This window comes from Cydia pomonella, chromosome 1 (genome assembly GCF_033807575.1).
Source record: "Cydia pomonella isolate Wapato2018A chromosome 1, ilCydPomo1, whole genome shotgun sequence".
Taxonomy (NCBI): Eukaryota; Metazoa; Arthropoda; class Insecta; order Lepidoptera; family Tortricidae; genus Cydia; species Cydia pomonella.
In genome coordinates, this window is record NC_084703.1 from 2,616,246 (window position 1) to 2,635,020 (window position 18,775).

The window sequence follows — 18,775 nt, forward strand, 5'->3', positions numbered from 1 at the left end:
TATAAAAAAAAATATAAGGCGAAGTTGGGAGCATCTAGTGGCGAGCTGGCGAAGTTAAGGTATTTAAGAATTTAATTTTTTTTACTCTAAAACTATTTGAACACCGCGCTCGTTATTGTTAATACAATGGATCTCTTATTTAAAATATTAATTTAATATTTTACTTCAAAAGTGAAGTTACGGTTCCACACGGTAGATAATTTTGCCAAACCTTTTTCATGCTTTTTTCCATTATAATTTATTAATAAATAATAAAAACGTACAATTATGAAAAAAAACTTCGACTTCAAGTGACACTAATAAAAAAATCTTAAAATGTACTTCGTCAATGTAGTTATTTTCAAGCCTATTTTTATCTTTTTTAGAATTCTACATTAATTTGGATTTATGCATATTATTAGTAAGTAGATATTCCAAAAAATGGTCGTACCCAAACGTTAAATCTAAAATATATTAAATCAGAAGCTAGCGCAAGATCAAATTAAATAGATCATTGCATACAATAAAATATTACATCGTTACTATGAAACCTGAAACCAACGACCGAAACCTCCAACTATAACCAGCGGTCAAACAGACATCGAAACATGACCAAAATGTCACTTTGCTCACGCAAACACCAGACCAAATACCACCTTTCAGTTCCCTGTAACATCTCCACGATACTACACTAACATCGATACAAAACGTCACAACTTACACTCAAACACTAATCACTTAAAACCTTTCGCTTTTGGGTTGTATCTATACTCTTACGTATTTCGTGACGTCACGGCGCGGGCGCCTGAAGCCTATCCTTTTCTAACGTGTTCAAATGTAAATAAGGGTGAGAGAGATAGATTTCTAGGTTGCTCAGGTGGTTATCATTGTTATCAGTAGTGGTTTTGTCGCGAGCGCGGACGCACGCGCCAGTGATGTGCTGTTAAACAAATTTACTCATCTTATCGATTCAGGTACGATTTAGCTGAGCGATTGTGGGTTTTTTAAATTAGTTTAATTGTTATGTAAATCCTTTGATAATATTTTATGTTATGTTAAAACTTGAAGTCTAACGGAGGGTAAATGACTGGAATTAAGGGGATTTGAAGCTTAAATATTTGGTGTTACTTTATATATTTCAATGACTGCCATAGGCTCGAGAGATGCTTTTATATAATGAAATTAAAAAACTAAATAACACGTTAAGCATAAAATATTTTTAAATACAGATCGTGCAATGTGATCTCTTTGAGCCAACTTTCGTATGCGTTCTCTAAAACCGTAGGTACATATGAAAAGAGTCGAATTTGGCATGTTCAGGTTAAAAAGCGAGGCCCTGAAGTGAATTCTGCCGAATCTGTCACTTTGTTTGCGTTTAGTCACAGCTGACTTGTCTAGTAAGGCCACTGTGTTTCAAAAGTATTTTGTCCCTTTTTCTTTGGCTATTGTAGAGAGGGACGAGATTAATGTGAGCTGGGCAAGGAAATAAGTATGCTTGGTTTAAATTAAATACTGAAATTAGTGGCCCTGTTCTCGCGTTAGAAGTGAAATTTACTTGTGTGAGCTCACAATGGTCTTTCACAATTCTTTATATCTATTTCCACATTTTGAAAATTTTCCAAAAAATGTATTGGCGTAAAAAAAATTAATCATAGAATCTGTTCACAAAATTTCACGACGAAAGCAAAATGCCCGAGTTGAAACGGAAGCCTTCGCTAACGCTTCGGTCAATTATAAAGTCCTAAGTATGTACTGCTGCCCAACTTCGCCTACCATGCCCAATTTTGCCTGCCTGGAATAAAATTATGGACAGGATAAGGTAACTATTATTAGGGATTAGACATAGACAGCTGTTTAGTGGAGAAATTACTTTTATCCAAGTCAGGACATGCTTGGCGTGGTTGGAAATGTTGATGAAGATTTCTAATATTCAAAGGAAAATTTGTATTTTTTTAAATACATATAAAAAAAACTAAAAAATAAAAGTTTGATCAAATATCAAACATTTATTCAGCAAATAGGCCACAGGGGCACTTTTACATGTCCATTTTTACAAATAATAAATTAAAAAAAAAAAACAATTACAAATATCGAATCTATGAAATAATAAATACTTTATTAGAGATGTATACTGTCTCTAAATGTCAAATTACACAAAAAAAACTATGATAAAAAAATAAAACCATAAAATACTAAAATTCTTTAGAGATGTATAAGTCTCCAAGTGTCAGCAGTGTTGATTTAGCGATACTTCACAATGAGATGTGTGGAAGATACTTACACACATATTTCTTTTATTTATTTTTCGCTGTCGATTTTTTTCTGATTTCGAAACTATTTTATAAATACGTAATCCCAATATATTATGCTTTTTTCCGTAAAGTTACGAAAATACTGTACTATTTCGTAACTTCGAGGAAGATTTAGTAGGACATATGGTTTTCTTTTTGTTTTTTGTTTTTTATACTACGTCGGTGGCAAACAAGCATACGGCCTGCCTGATGGTAAGCAGTCTCCGTAGCCTATGTACGCCTGCAACTCCAGAGGAGTTACATGCGCGTTGCCGACCCAACCCCCCTCCCCCACGTTGAGCTCTGGCAACCTTACTCACCGACAGGAACACAACACTATGAGCAGGGTCTAGTGTTATTTGGCTGCGGTTTTCTGTAAGGTGGAGGTACTTCCCCAGTTGGGCTCTGCTCTAGATCTGGAATGACATCCGCTGTGCTGTCCACACAAAGCGAGATGATATTCACAATGCCCATACCTCTCTTTTGGACGTAGTTTAAGGACGTACCCGGGTCCGGGTCCGGTTAAAGTGCACTTAAATCGTACAGAATGCTACCTAAATCTGTACGTCGACCTAATCTCAAGATTTGGCGTAGTCTTTAGTATATAATCGTACCAAATTAGGTGATCGGTCTGGCCTAGTGGGTGACCCTGCCTATGAAGCCAATGGTACCGGGTTCGACTCCCGATATGGGAATTGATATTTGTTCCTGAGTCAAGTTGTTTTCTATGTATATTTATCATTGCCTATTAACCATAGTACAAGCTTTGCTTAGTTTTGGGCTAGGCCGAGTCTCTTGCCGGTCCATTGGAATACCCTAACCAATTTAGGAGGGATTTAAATTTTCCTCAGTAAATTTTTTCGAGGTGTGGGGGTTAGAGCCGGCGTAGGTGTAGCTTTGACGTCCATAAGCGCATTTTGATATGCCTACTTGTAAAATAAACTATATTTATCTTTAGGTCGATCCGTGTATATTTATTTATTTATTTACTAATAAATCAGCCACTTATTCACAACACGGGAATAACAAAGGCCTTGTTAGATTAAAGCGATCTATTTTCCTCGAGACGTTTTCCTTCTGAGAAAACCCGGTGCTAAGTGTCAGAAAGGTTATTTTTTTACGTCTTCGTGAACTCGTTGATGCGGACAAGGATTCGAACCTAGGGCTTTACGAAAGGTCTTATCAATTTAAAGACGTGAAAAGATCAACAAGTAAATACTTCGTCAGACCTCAACAAAAAGGGGCCAAACTGAAAACCATCGCTGGACGCCAGTCTAGCATATGCCGAGCTTGGTACCCACGGCCAACACGTCTTGCTAATTTTGATTACCAATTAGATTAGATAATAAGTTAGTACTTAATCTAGAATACGTTAGTACATACCTAACCTAGACTTTATGTATTGTTTGTATTGCTTTTCTTTGTACCATCATGTTTTGGCAACAAAGTGATTTGATTTAAAGTCATATGTATTTTGTTATCGATTTTTTTTTCGGAAGACTCAATATTCTTTTTAGATAAGTAGGTAGAATTTCTGTAGAATATACTTAAGCGCAATTTCACAGTAAGAATGACTTAAAAACCCGATCAGGCAGGCATAGTCTAGGCCAGTTTGGCGGCCGACAAAAAACTATAGTGTAACATGAATGAGGCTTACGTGCAAAAATGGACAAACCCACATTTAAAGAATTTAAAAACTTAGTTTTAATTTATTATTTTTATATTGTAAAATAATAACAATATTATGTAAACTCTATATTATTGTATCATTTATAGTTGGGTAATAAAAGTCTTTTATGATTATTTATTATTATGACTTAAAAAAATTACTCTGAGTTACGAAAAGGTATGGTATTTTCGTAATTAACTGTTATTATTTCGCTCAGATGAGAAGTTCTGCAAACCAGCCAATTCTTAACAAAATTATAGTCCTTTTTTAGATTCATAGAAATTTTATAACCTCAAAAGTAGTGGTATCTTTTTCCCACCAAAATATATTCAGAGTAATTATGCACTAGATTTACATCCTATTGTACCGCACTACGTTTACGTACGTGTACAATTTGTACACGTTTACATATTATTTTATCGCAATATTAGATACAATAGTGACCCTAGCATTTCGAAAGAAAAAGTAAGCGTTTATTTGCATACATGTTTTAAATATAAGGTGTTTAATTTTAACTAAAATCTAAACTACAAAACTTAAAACCTAGATCTACAAAGAAATAATAATATACTTAAAATAAAATACTAAAAACTATCCCCCTGCGGCATGGTGCCGTACATGCAGAAAAAGATAATTATCACTAATTTCGAGGTTAGAAAAATTCTAACCTTAAAAAACACGGAATATTAACGATAAAAAGAAATTGTTGGTTGTCGAAACAACCCAAATTTTAAGTAAGTAAGTAAACACTTTATTGAAGGATTTTTTTTACAGCATATAGGCCAGGTACACTGTGCCTTGTACATGTACAATTTTATCTTTCATCACCTGCAATACACAATTACGAAGTGTTTTTTTTTTTATGGAGGATAGGCAGGCGTTTGACCACGATCACACCTGATGGTAAGTGATGATGCGGTCTACGGTGGAGCACGCTTACCTATGAGATACCTATTTACCCTAGCCTTGAAGAGATTCAGATTGTACTCATACGGATTGTAGTGGTTGTTTCATACATTTTGGATCTCTGACCTTAATATTTTCTATGGGAGAGTTTTTTTTGTGATTTCGGGGTTAATCCCATAGTAAGTTGCTCAGTATGACCTATATATTCAGCCCGTGAATTATTGCAGGTGACTAAATAAAGACACTTTATAATGTGTAAGGTAGAAGTACTAGTGCTCGACGCTGCACTAGTACTCGACATGGGCACTTTATGTCAAAGTGACAAGGATTAAGTTCGAATACAGAAAAATCTTCGTTGTTCAAATTTAACCTATATCTCCATGAAATAAAGTGCCCATGTTGGTGACTAGTGCAGCGTCGAGCACTAGTACTTCTACCTTATAAGTACAAAGGCGAATTTAATTTATCCCTATAAGGGATCTTTTCCAGTTAACCTACAAGAGTAACTGAGTAATTTAAAAAAATTGGGTTGCACTTCGGGAGTGCCGGCAGAACTGAAAACTTGAATATTAACGTTGTGCATTTTCGATATTTTGGAGAAATTGAGTAGCAGTTTTATAAAAAGAGATAATTATCTATTATACCTACGTTAATAAATTTGAGTGTGGAAGATATTTTGAAATGAAAAATTTTAGTGTTAATAATATAACATATACTCGTACCAGGGATCGGAACCGGTTTTTTGGAAAAACTTTGAAATAAACATATATTTCGGTTTATTTTATACTCCAAATATAGGACTCGGTTGTGTTTTTAGATAACGACTTCGTATTATTAGATTGCCCAATTAGAAATGAAATAATTAACAAAGAACGAAAAAATACCGTTTTCGTTCCCATACAAAAAATACCGGTTTCCGATCCCTGACTCGTACAGAGTAATGCATGAGACGTGAGCAGGACTACAGCCTACACAATCAATAAATGTTAATGAATCGTTCACCATCATATTAAGTAAAACAATCACTCTTCTTTTCTGTTACTGTACTTTCTGGTAAGGACAAATTTGAGTATCTACAATCATGGACACCCAACGACACAAAGATACAATACAACACAATTAACAAAGATTAACCTCCTTAACCGTTATGAAGATTAACCTCTTTATCTTTTACACCGTGGCCCAAAATTACGTTGACAAAATTAAAAAGTAAAATTTTTGAATTTGGAACGCCAAACGAATTCGGTTCATTTTCTGTTACATTCTTACACATATTGGCAACGTTTTATGAATAATAGCTTGTTTGAATTATATGAATATTTTTGGTTTTTATGATGTCTACGCAGCGTAAAGCAATAATTTCCTTGCACGAAGCGGGAAAACGACAGTGTGAGATAGTTAGATCGCTCGGTGTCAGTCGTCAACTGGTGTCCAAGACTATTGGGCGGTATAATGAACTCGGGCATCTTGCTGACCGCCCAGGAAGAGGAAGAAAGAGGACTGTTAGGACTCCGAGGCTTCGAAATGTTATAAAAAAACGGCTTAGTCGTAATCCACGGACCAAAGTGCGAAAAATGGCTCGGGAACTGGGTGTAAGTCGATCAACGGTCCAACGTATTGTCGCTAATGATCTAAAATTAAAGGCATATAAGCTACGTAAAGCTCAGCTTCTAGAAGATAAAGATAAAAAAGTTCGTCTACAGAGATGCCGTTTGATTACGCGACGTGCCGCTACTGAAAAATGGAAAAATATCCTTTTTACTGATGAAAAACTTTTTTGTATAGAACAGGCCCACAATCACCAAAATGACAGAATTTACTCTTCTAGTCGCCCCGGAGAGGTCGCAGTCATTCCCCATCGTCAAAAGCCGGATTCAGTTATGGTTTGGGGTGGTATTTGCTCTACAGGCAAAACTCCTCTCATTTTTATTGAAAAGGGTGTAAAAATAAACCAAGAAATATACAGGAGAGATATTCTGGAAGCTGTAGTTCTTCCTTGGAGTCAACAACATTTCGGCAACCAGCCGTGGATATTCCAGCAGGACTCTGCTCCATCTCACAGGGCCCGAAGTGTGCAGCAGTGGTGTAAAGACAATTTTCCAGGGTTCATAAGCTCGAAAGAGTGGCCGCCCTACTCACCTGATCTAAATCCAATGGATTATAGTTTGTGGTCTATCTTAGAAACAAGGGCCTGTGCTACAAAACACAAGAGTGTAGACGCTTTAAAAGCGAAACTTACCCAGGAGTGGGCAAAAATAACCATGGAGGAGCTGCGGCATATCGTTGAAAATTTTACCAAACGTTTGCGTTTGTGCATTAAAGCCAAAGGGGGCTATTTTGAAGACAATTGATTTTTCTTAAATAAAAAAGGCTGTATTTTTAATTTTAAGTTGTATTGAATAAGTTATGTAAGTATTTAATATTAAAACTTAAAAAAATCTTTGTGAACGTTTTTTTGGGCCACCCTGTATTATGAAGAAAATAAAATGTCACACTTGAATGAGATACGATTTTTCAAAAGTAACCAGGCTTCGATGACATTCAATTTGCACGTCACCATGATGTCACGTGTCCGTCTTACGAATTTTCAATCTATCGGTCACGTGACCTGACGCAAGTTTAACATTCTTCCCCATCACAAAAAGTGCACAGCGCCGCTAAAGAAGTTTCCACTTCAAAAACTATATATAAATTAAGTCAGTAGCTCGGCATAAAAAATCCAGGTACTTTAAGGTCGTGTATACATATTTTTGGCACTTTGTCCGTGTCGATATTTAATACTTTGTACAGTGGGTCGCTCAGCCTAATTTCAACGCGAGAAATATCGCCTATCTGGGGGACTGTTCGAGCTGTCACTGTTTCCGCCGTGACCCTACCTAAATATTGTTACTTTTCTCAACCTCCGTTTTTTTTCTAAAAATGCCCACCCGATACTATCAGTGCCTGATCTTCATCGCACACATCTGTAACATTATGTAACACGTACGCTCGTATGTACATAAATGGTCAATGTCACGTTAACCACCTGGCGTAAGTGGCGTCAGCATGACAGCACAATGAACACTTACGAGTACTACGGTAACCCTAGTGTAAATAAATTCGATTTCCAAACGTGACGTACGCGTTTACGTTTAGTCTCATTTTGTATTGAATTTCGAAAGAGCGCGCCAAGCGGGACGTTTTGGAAACTCAAAATCCTATACAAAATGACACTTAACGCAAACGCGTTCGTCACGTTATGATGTCGATCACAGTTACACTAGGGGTACTGTTATAGTAATACGAAATACTTTGTTGTGTTTAAGCAACATACTATAAGTACTTTATCCTACTCCTCTACTGTTTGTTATCTGTCATTTATGCATTCATTAACACGAATATAAGAACATACAACATACATAAAAGGTTTCAAGAAAAGTCTATATTGTCTATTCCTCATAACAGCACTTGTGCTTTTAATCGCTATAACGTTACTGCGATTAATGGCTACCAACCTAACAAACTAAGTGCATTGCTGCCAACTTACAAAATATTCATTTGGTTGCATAGTAAAAATAATTACTTCATAAGTCAGAAACACGCATGTGACACCCATAATATAGCAACACCCATAGACTACGAAGACCGCTCAGCGTTGCTTGTTAGTCTCCGTAGGCTACCGTGGCCAAAATCGAGAAAAAACTGTCCAAAAATTTAATTTAGCATATGTAGCAAGTACCAAGGCCTCATGAGTTACGAGAAGGTGTCGCTGACCGGCCGGCCGCGGCCCGGGGCGGGCTGGGCGCGCAACAAGGTATTATGCTCGCGCGTCTTGGCTATATACTTTTGCTTTGTTTGCCTAAATTAAGATTTATTTTTGTTGACTCGTAGGAAAAGTATTGTATGCAACGTTGTATAAGTAGGTCAAAAAATGCTCGTGGCGTATTCCTTTACAATGTTCGCCTACGCCTTCGGCTCCGGCTCACATTGTAACTCACGCCACTCGCCTTTTTTGACCCATCTTATACAACGGCATAAAATACTATTAGTAGTGGGGCTAGACCTCTGAAATGACCCCACATTAGGTCGCAAGCGACTCAACTGTATCATCCTTTGAGGAGTACTAGAGTACTTTTTTTTTTGACCCGGTTTTTGTCAAACATCTTGCGCGGCATAACAATATTAGACGTTGTCAAGCTGAGTACAGTACCCCTAGTGTAAATTTATTCGATAGCGAAACGTGACGTTCGCGTTTGCGTTAAGTCTCATTTTGTGTGGGATTATGAGTTTTCAAAACGTTCCGAGGGGAACATATATTAATAATAATAATCTGTATTGAAAAAAACATAGCTCTAATAGCTTCAAAAACGATGGAGGAAACAATCGAAAACGTTTGTATGGAGAAATGACTCCAGTACCCCTAGTGTAAATTTGATCGACATCATAACGTGACGAACGCGTTTGCGTTAAGTCTCATTTTGTATAGGATTTTGAGTTTCTAAAACGTCCCGCTTGGCGCGCTCTTTCTAAATTCAATACAAAATGAGACTAAACGCAAACGCGTACGTCACGTTTCGAAATCGAATTTATTTACACTAGGCGTACTGTTGCCTCTTAAGTTTTGCAGATAATCTGGCAGTTAATTTATTTGTTACGTTCTTTTTACTATATGAAAAAGGCCTTTAAAATCAATAATCCTGTAAATAAAGTCCAGTCAATATGCAGTCGTTTATTTTCAGGTAAAGTAAGGTAAAGGGAGGGGGGGGGGGTTACAGGTAGGTAAGGTAAGTTAAGATAATGATTTATTTGATAAGCCGTTATACATAAAAATTCAGTTCTTTACATGTTCGGCTGGAATGTCAGCATTCAAAAATGTAACACAAAAATAAATCACAAATATAAAAGAAGCCGTACAGAAAAATATTGGGGGGAAAAAAATGTCAATGTATGTCAGTATCAAATTACGAAACTAAATTATCTAAAAAACATGAATTTTAAGGTAAGGTAAGGTAAAGGTAAGGTGGTTTAAAGGTTGTAAGGTAGGTTTCTAACTCACGCGCCCATTTTGCGTGGTCCGGATCCGACACGCAATTTCTGTCTGGTGTTATTTTATTCAAGGGATCATTTAAAATAACGGGTTTCGCCTCCATCGCGCCTTAGAAAGATAATCACGCAAGTCTTGAAGCATAGATTAAAAAAATCTAGATACGCAGAAATCCACTCTGAAACTATTACCTCAGATAAAAAACTCCGTATAAGGTAAAAGAAGTCTAAGAAAAAAAAACGGCCAAGTGCTAGCCGGACTCGCGCACGAACAGTTCCGTACCTTTTTCTTTAAAAAAATGGGACTAGTGCGAGTCGGACTCGCCCACTGAGGGTTCCGTGACTTAAAGTCCTACGTCCACTAGGTGGGGCAGAGGGCGTCCACAGTGCGCCGCCATCTCGTTCTGTCTTGGGCTGCGTGCTTCGCCTCAGGCCATGATAGCCCGATTGCTGGCAACTCGGATGCCACTGAGCGCCGCCAGGATTGTTTGGGACGGCCTGATACTCTCTTGCCTTGCGGCGTCCAATCTAGGGCTTGCCTAGGGATGTGGTCGGGATCCCTTCTAAGAGTGTGACCGATCCAGGTCCACTTGCGGTGCATGATCTGGTGACCGATCGCGGCAGGTATCTAATAGGCGTTCATTAGATATTCTCTCGGGCCAGTATATCCCGAGGATCTGTCGAAGGAATACTTCTTAATATTTGTTGTTATAGCGGCAACAGAAATACGTCATCTGTGAAAATTTCAACTGTCTAGCTATCACGGTTCATAAGATACAGCCTGGTGACCGACGGACGGAGAGCGGAGTCTTAGTAATAGGGTCCCGTTTTACCCTTTGGGTACGGAACCCTAAAAACGAGAAAAAAATCACGTTTGTTATATGGGAGCCTTCATAAATATTTAATTCGTTCAGTTTTCTAGCATTTGTTGTTACAGCGGCAACAGAAATACATCATCTGTAAAAATTTCTACTTTCTAACTATCATGGTTCATCATGGTCAGCCTGGTGGTGGTGACAGACGGACGGACGTAAGTGCCTTAAAAATCAATAAAAAAAGTAATAGATAGCGATATACCTTTGACATATACTGGACATATCAGTTAAAGAACATAGGTCAAATAGGCATACCTCATTCCAAGAGTTTTAGTCCTCTGTCGAAAGATGGAAGTAGATTTAGTTGACTACAAAATTTACTTTGACAATACGCCTCTAAGCTCAATTCTCTTTGCCTTATATTTTTTTGGATAAAATGTAAGGAATCGAATGGTAGGGTACCATACTTTATTGGTTTTGGAAATAAATAAAAAACCTTAATATTGATACTTTCAGGTCCTAAATTTTTTAGCATTTCCTTAAATAATTTTAATAACAACATTATTGCGATAAATTGCCCATTTGCTATCTATTTTACTAGATTTTGTTATAAAATGTAACATGTGTTTGACGACCGGTTTGGCCTAGTGGGTAGTGACCTTGCCTACGAAGCTGATGGTCCCGGATTCAAATCCTGGTAAGGGCATTTATTCGTGTGACGAGCACGGATATTTGTTCCTGAGTCATGGGTGTTTTCTATGTATTTAAGTATTTATACATATTTATATATTATATATATCGTTGTCTAAGTACCCTCAATACAAGCCTTATTGAGTTTACTGTGGGACTTAGTCAATTTGTGTAATAATGTACTATAATATTTATTATTTATTTTATATTTATTATGTGTCATCATCCCTAATTAGTTTTCAAGTGACTTTCTGTTTTATTATTCTACTTTGTCATGGTTGCGTGTTGTAAACCGGTGTTATGAGATAATTCAGAGCTCTTCATTGTCTATGATACTGTGGTCAGTAGACGGAAACATGGTTTACAAAAGGATAATTAGGTTTGTTAAGAGGCTGTCAACACCCTATGTCCCAATGAAATTGATGTTACTTAAACAGTTTTTTAAGAAAGACTATTTGTTTTAGTCAAGTAAGAAAAATATATGTTCATATTAATTATATTTCAAAGACCGTGGTTGTACTCGATACATGATTGAACGAAATCGGCTCGATAGAAAATAATTGCAAAGATTGGTCTTAAAATCACAATTAAACGGTTCTATGTCTTTATTGTTTTGACTTATGGGTCTGCAATTAAAATCACAATTTCAAAACATTGATATCTAAACCGCTAAGTATTTAGTAAAACATTACACTAATAATCCACTTTTTTTTATTTAAATATTTTTCTTATTATTCCCTTGCCCAGGCCCAGTAACATGCGACAGTGCTATCTCATTTACTCCGATACGAATAGACAGTGTGCGCGCTTTAGGTATTGACAGCCTCTTAAGCTTCAACTTGATCTAATTTCTTTTTATTAAGAGTTAGGATGACTCACGCTGCACCGGACCGGGGCCTGGCCGGAGCTTCGGATCCGACGCTTCGTTTTCTATGGGAAGCACAGATCACCGATCAGCCGTCGTAGAAAATGACGTGTTGGAAGTTGGAACTTGGACGCCTCGGCCTAGCCCCGGCCCGGGCTAGCGTGAGTCAAGTCCTCCTTATATCAGCTGTAACCCTTGTCAGATTTTAGTTTTAGGTAAATAGCTCCGTCGCGCTGACGGGGGGTTCCTAAACTTAGTGCGAGAAGGACAACTGCAACTCAGGCGAAAATCCCTGCGTAAAGTTGTCGACATTTTCCTCATACAAAACTTAACCAATCATTAATATGATAAGATTCATATACTAGCCGTGTCTCATCCAACCTCGACATTGGCAGAATTATCAACACCTCGATGGAGCCATAACACGAAAAATTGATTGAACCAATTGATGTTTTTTTTTTTTTTTTTATACTACGTCGGTGGCAAACAAGCATACGGCCCGCCTGATGGTAAGCAGTCTCCGTAGCCTATGTACGCCTGCAACTCCAGAGGAGTTACATGCGCGTTGCCGACCCTAAACCCGACCCCCCCCCTCGTTGAGCTCTGGCAACCTTACTCACCGGCAGGAACACAACACTATGAGTAGGGTCTAGTGTTATTTGGCTGCGGTTTTTTGTTAGGTGGAGGTACCTACTTCCCCAGTTGGGCTCTGCTCTAGATCTGGAATGACATCCGCTGCGCTGTGCCCTACCACACAAAGCGAGATGACATTCACAATGCCCATACCTCTCTTGTGGACGTAGTTTAAGGACGTACCCGGGTTCGGGACGTACCGTGTTGTTTATTTGTACGTTGAAGGCGTTTTGAAGGCTATCCTTATTCGGTAAAAGCCTTTACAGTTTCATATAAGGAATGTTTCGTCATTCAGCTCCGTGTGGGATTATTACTTATCTTTTAATCTCGGTTTTTTCCGTTCCGTTACACTTTAGAGTCGCAACAAGCTCTACGTGACATTTGCAATGACAAAGTGAGACAATGTCAACGTTCGTGTCAAGTTTTTATGATAATATGACGTTTATTTCGAACGACGTTCTGAATTTTTTTTTAATTTTTTTTTTTTTTTGTTATTTATTTAATTTTATTGATGCTATGATTATTTATTTTTCCAATTCAGCGTAACTATGACTATAATATCATTTTTATTTTATTTTTATTTGTATTTACTTTTGTCGATCAATTATTTTTTTTATGAAATACTTTTATGGAATGTTTATTAAATTATGGAATAGTTCGAATTGTAATTATATTTTAATAGCCATTATATACCATAAGATTAAAATTAGTTTCATGTAGTCCATAAGGTTTTGCTGCGCCCTATCAGGGTCCACGTACTGTACACCTAGCATTAAGTTGTATGTGTTTTGTACTTGGTTGCAAATAAATAAATTGAAATTTATAATGACTCAAACTCATACATTTAAAATTAAATAAATACCTTAATTAAATTAAATAAATACCTTTTCTATTTTAATTATTACGATCTCGATCTGGTCCACGCTTGAATTCAGCTGCCCATTTTTTCACCATCGTATATGATCGACAGGATTGCCCTAATGTACTATGACGATCAGTTTGGCCTAGTGGGTAGTGACCCCGCCTACGAAGCCGATGGTCCCGGGTTCAAATCCTGGTAAGGGCATTTATTCGTGTGATGAGCATGGATATTTGTTCCTGAGTCATGGGTGTTTTCTATGTATTTAAGTATTTAATAAATATTTATATATTATATATATCGTTGTCTAAGTACCCTCAACACAAGCCTTATTGAGCTTACTGTGGGACTTAGTCAATTTGTGTAAAAATGTCCTATAATATTTATTTATTTGCATATCATCATAAATTTGCTGCGGTGTCAATCCTTTTTTACGCAGGTATTTAATCACAGCACGCTGCTCTAATTTCTCCATTTTCACGATATCTACCGACACGTTACTTTAAATATGCCGTAAAATTGCTTTTAAATATAGACGCCAATTGAAATTTCGCGGGAAGACAGTTGAATAATGACAGTTCAAAATGGCGGCAGAAAAAAGAAAAAAGTTTTTTTTTTAATTGGCCAGGCCGCGAATTTTTCAATCTGCCCTCGTATTTTCTGCGCCACTTTGTACAGTACGGATGTCTACCGTCTCCAATTCTCCCTCAATTGCTCAAAGGTTAACTGGAAGAGCTCCTTAAAGGGATAAGTTCGCCTTTGTACTAATGATAAGTGTTTTATTTCTTGTTTTGTTTTCTTTTTTGCACAATAAAGTGTTTACTACTACTACATTTATTCAGCAAATAGGCTAGAAGCGCTTTTTTTTTTAGAAATACATCATCTGTGAAAAATTCAACTGTCAAGCTATCACGGTTCATGAGATATAGCGTGGTCACTGACAGACATACGGAGAGTGGAGTTTTAGTAATAGGGTCCCGTTTTTACCTTTTAAACCCTAAAAACTTGAATTCTTATATAAGTAATTAAAAGACAAGAAATTAAATCAGACATACAGGCAATAACTGAATGAGGTGTCCCACGTTAATGTCACTCAAAAGTAAAGTTACATACTTATAACATAACCTGTACCCCGTGTAAGCTGAAACAGACCGGTGTCCACAAACAGCACCCGTTCACGAGTATGACGCGTATCTCAACTCAAACATCGCCTCCCTCAACTTTCATTCGGGAAAGTGGCGACCCGATAACACACAGATTCTCCTCTATAGGTCGCATTTCTCGACCGATTCTCGTTAAATTTTGCAAGCAGTAAGTAGATAAAGTCTGTTCGGAAAGAGAAACCTCGTGGAATGTATTGAGTGCCTTACATTTCACGACTCTTTCCGCAGTCTTTTTTTTCTGTTGTTTCGTTTTTAGGGTTCCGTAGCCAAATGGCAAAAAACGGAACCCTTATAGATTCGTCATGTCCGTCTGTCTGTCCGATTCTGTCACAGCCACTTTTTTTTAAATGTCGGAAATTGGCATGAAGAATTTAAGCGTATATGACACTCACGAGTAAGACCATTGTGAGTCCGCTGTGAAGAAGATTCAACGAAGTATTTTTCATTTTTACGTTGTCCGTCCCTCCGTCTGTCTGTTTGTCAAGACCCTATTTCTCAGGAACGCGTGGAGGTATCAAGCTGGAATTTATATCAAATGCTCAGGTCTACTGTCCCTTGGAGCTGTGAAAAAATAAAACTTCTAAGCCGACGCAATCAAAAGATACAGCCGTTTAAGCCACAAATTTCCGCAAATTTTCGACACTCGCAAGGGAATCAAAACCTACAGGGTACTTCCCGTGAACTCAGAATCTTGAAATTTGGTACGAAGCAACGTCCTATATCGACCGAAAAAATCCGAAAACCGTAAATTTTTAGTTACATCATAAAATAAAAATATTTTTAAAAATTGATATGACTCGACTTCATGGTGAACGTCGTGATGGGTGAACTTTTACTTATATACGTACAGGTTTGTACGGAACCCTCTGTGCGCGAGTCCGACTCGCACTTGGTCAGTTTTTTTTATTTTTTGAAGCTTATTAAGCTCACAGAGCCACTGGTATATACTATTATGAATTACTGATTCTGCTCGCGAAATATTAATGCTACGTCGGTGACAAACAAGCATACGGCCCGCCTGATAGTAAGCAGTCTCCGTAGCCTAGGTACGCCAACTACAGAGAACGAGTAGCTACATGCGCGTTGCCGACCCTAACACCCCGCAACCTCGTTGAACTCTGACCATCCATCATTAGATCCTTACTCACCGGCAGAAACACAACACTATGAGTAGGGTCTAGTGTTATTTGGCTGCGGTTTTCTGTAAGGTGGAGGTACTTCCCCAGTTGGGCTCTGCTCTAGATCTAGAATGACATCCACTGTGCTGTGTCATCTCGCTTTGTGTGGTAGGACAAAGCGAGATGACATTTACATTGCCGATACCTCTCTTATGGACGTGATTTAATACATTGAGTGCCGAGAACCGCTGGGTGGGTTCTCTATTCTTAGTCGCTTCCCTCTACAAAGCGGGAAAATGCTAGAATTGGCTACGAGTGTAGCGCAACGAAAACTGTGACAGTGAGTGGTCCTTTTTTATAATTTAAATAATTATAATATAATAATTCAGCCTATATACGTCCCACTGCTGGGCACAGGCCTCCTCTCATGCTCGAGAGGGCTCGGGCTATGGTCCCCACGCTAGCCCAATGCGGATTGGGGACTTCACATACACCTTTGAATTTCTTCGCAGATGTATGCAGGTTTCCTCACGATGTTTTCCTACACCGAAAAGCTAATGGTAAATATGAAATTATATTTCGTACATAAGTTCCGAAAAACTCATTGGTACGAGGATTTGAACCCGCGACCTCCGCATTGAGAGTCGGACGTTATATCCACTCGGCAACCGCCGGCACATAATAATTTATCCATGTAAAATCCAAACATATCAAGTTTCACGACCGGTCTGGCTTAGTGGGTAGTGACCCTGCCTATGAAGCTGATGGTCCCGGGTTCAAATCCTGGTAAGGGCATTTATTCGTGTGATGAGCATGGATATTTGTTCCTGAGTCATGGGTGTTTTCTATGTATTTAAGTAAGTATTTATAAATATTTATATATGATATATATCGTTGTCTAAGTACCCCCAACACAAGCCTTATTGAGCTTACTGTGGGACTTCGTCAATTTGTGTAATAATGTCCTATAATATTTATTTATTTATTTATTTACATATGTAAAAGCCACATGTTGATTTTTCATGATAAACCTATGCTCTATTATCGACGAAGTTTTGTGTCGAGTTGACCTAGGTACTCATTTTACTCTAACCACACCCGTCTGCCGCAAGTAAACACGAGGGGGAGGTGGGGCAAGCCGGATAAGAGGGGTAAGTGGGCTGTCAAGCGCAGGCCAGATGCAATTTAGGGGCTAAATATACGCTGATACAAGTTGATGGACAAACTATACTAGTTGTTTATTTAGTCTCCTGCAATAATTTACGGAGTGAATATACAAGGTGCCCGTGAGAATTGCGAGAGATTTTAAGGGTGCATTCCTGATGGCAACAGAAGCAAAAAATGTTACTTTTCGTGAAATTCGAGAAAAATTTTCCTTCCTTTTTTTGAATACTCCTGTACATAAAACGTATTTTTTATTGATGAACAAAATAAAATTAATTATTATTAATTGAATTATATTAATTAATTAATTTATTTATGTAAAATTACCTAAAAAAAATTATTTATTTATTTGGGGGTAGCCTCTCGAATAATTTTTTTTAATTTTTCGATGTCAATCAATAGACATGTCCAGACTAGACCTCAAAGTGGCAATACCGCAGTCAAAAATGTGTTTTGTACCGACTTATGGCGAAAGAATGATTTCGAAAAACAATTATCTCTGAAACTAGGCCTAATCCAGAAAATTTTATATGACATTTTAGTTTCTAAATATTACCAGGAATGCTTAGTTAAAATGTCTCCCAATGCTCACGGGCACCTTGTATAGGTTATACTGAGCATCTTTTACTATAGGACCAACCCCGAAATCGCAAAAAAAAAAAACTCTTCCATACAAAATGTCAAGGACAGACAGCCAAAATGTGTGAAACAGGCTTTTTTTTGCGGAGTTGGTCCCATTGTGAAAGTTGCTCAGTATGACCTATAAATTCCCCCGTAAATTATTACAGGTAACTAAATAAACATCCTGTATTACACATACGAAGAATAATCTAAGGGAGAGATTTATACAGAGTGGATTTGGGGTAATGAATAGAAATATGTTATTTGAAATAGGCTACATAACAAATATTAATTGTATCAATCGATCAGGTATGTTTTTATGATTAAATGTCTGTGTGGGTCCCCCATTGCGTACAGAATGTAGCATTAGTTTATGAGACTGCTAGTTTAACAGTCCAGACGCGGTTTATTTATTTAGTATAAATTTTATTTTGACACTTTACACCTCCAAATTTTATTAGTATTAGTACTCTGACATTGGGGACCTTTTACATCTCCAGATTTAATGTGTTTTTAACCATAGAGACTATACATCTCTATTGTATTGTATTAATTATTTATTTTAAGATTATTATAATGTAATGTTTACCCAGGTATTGGCTGTTGTATTTATAAATGTTGTTATGTATTTTTCATGTCACTATATGATGTTACTATAAATGTTGTATTGACTTGTAAAATAGCCCTTGAGGCCTTCTTGCAGAATAAATTTTTGAATTTTGAATTTTGTTAAAGCAAAAGTTACAAATTATAATCAAAATTTGACAATCGTACTCAACTCACAAAACACTTTTCACAAAACGGCAAGCAATGGTGACGTCACTATTACTGTGAAGCCATCTTGAAACAGGGATATTGCGATTTTATTGGTGATATATTGCATTTATGTACCTAGTTGCTGGTTAGTAGCTGGAAGAGATCCCTTTTAAGGATAAGTTCGCCTTTGTACATAACCTTTTTTTATTTTTTTTGTCTGTTTT

The 18,775-nt window shown here is 37.3% G+C and overlaps 1 protein-coding gene across 4 annotated transcripts in view; it reads left to right on the forward strand.

Moving 5' to 3' along the window:
* The first annotated feature begins 256 nt into the window (after positions 1 to 256).
* The window catches only part of LOC133526503 (adenylate cyclase type 5-like), a 472,750-nt gene continuing 454,231 nt past the window's right edge, over positions 257 to 18,775 (forward strand). For 2 of the 4 annotated variants that reach the window (XM_061863171.1, XM_061863191.1), the window contains exon 1: positions 257 to 953. The gene's annotated coding sequence lies outside the window, so the exon portion shown is untranslated. The remainder of the gene's footprint in view (positions 954 to 18,775) is intronic. The other 2 variants (XM_061863199.1, XM_061863207.1) reach the window with 1 other exon arrangement.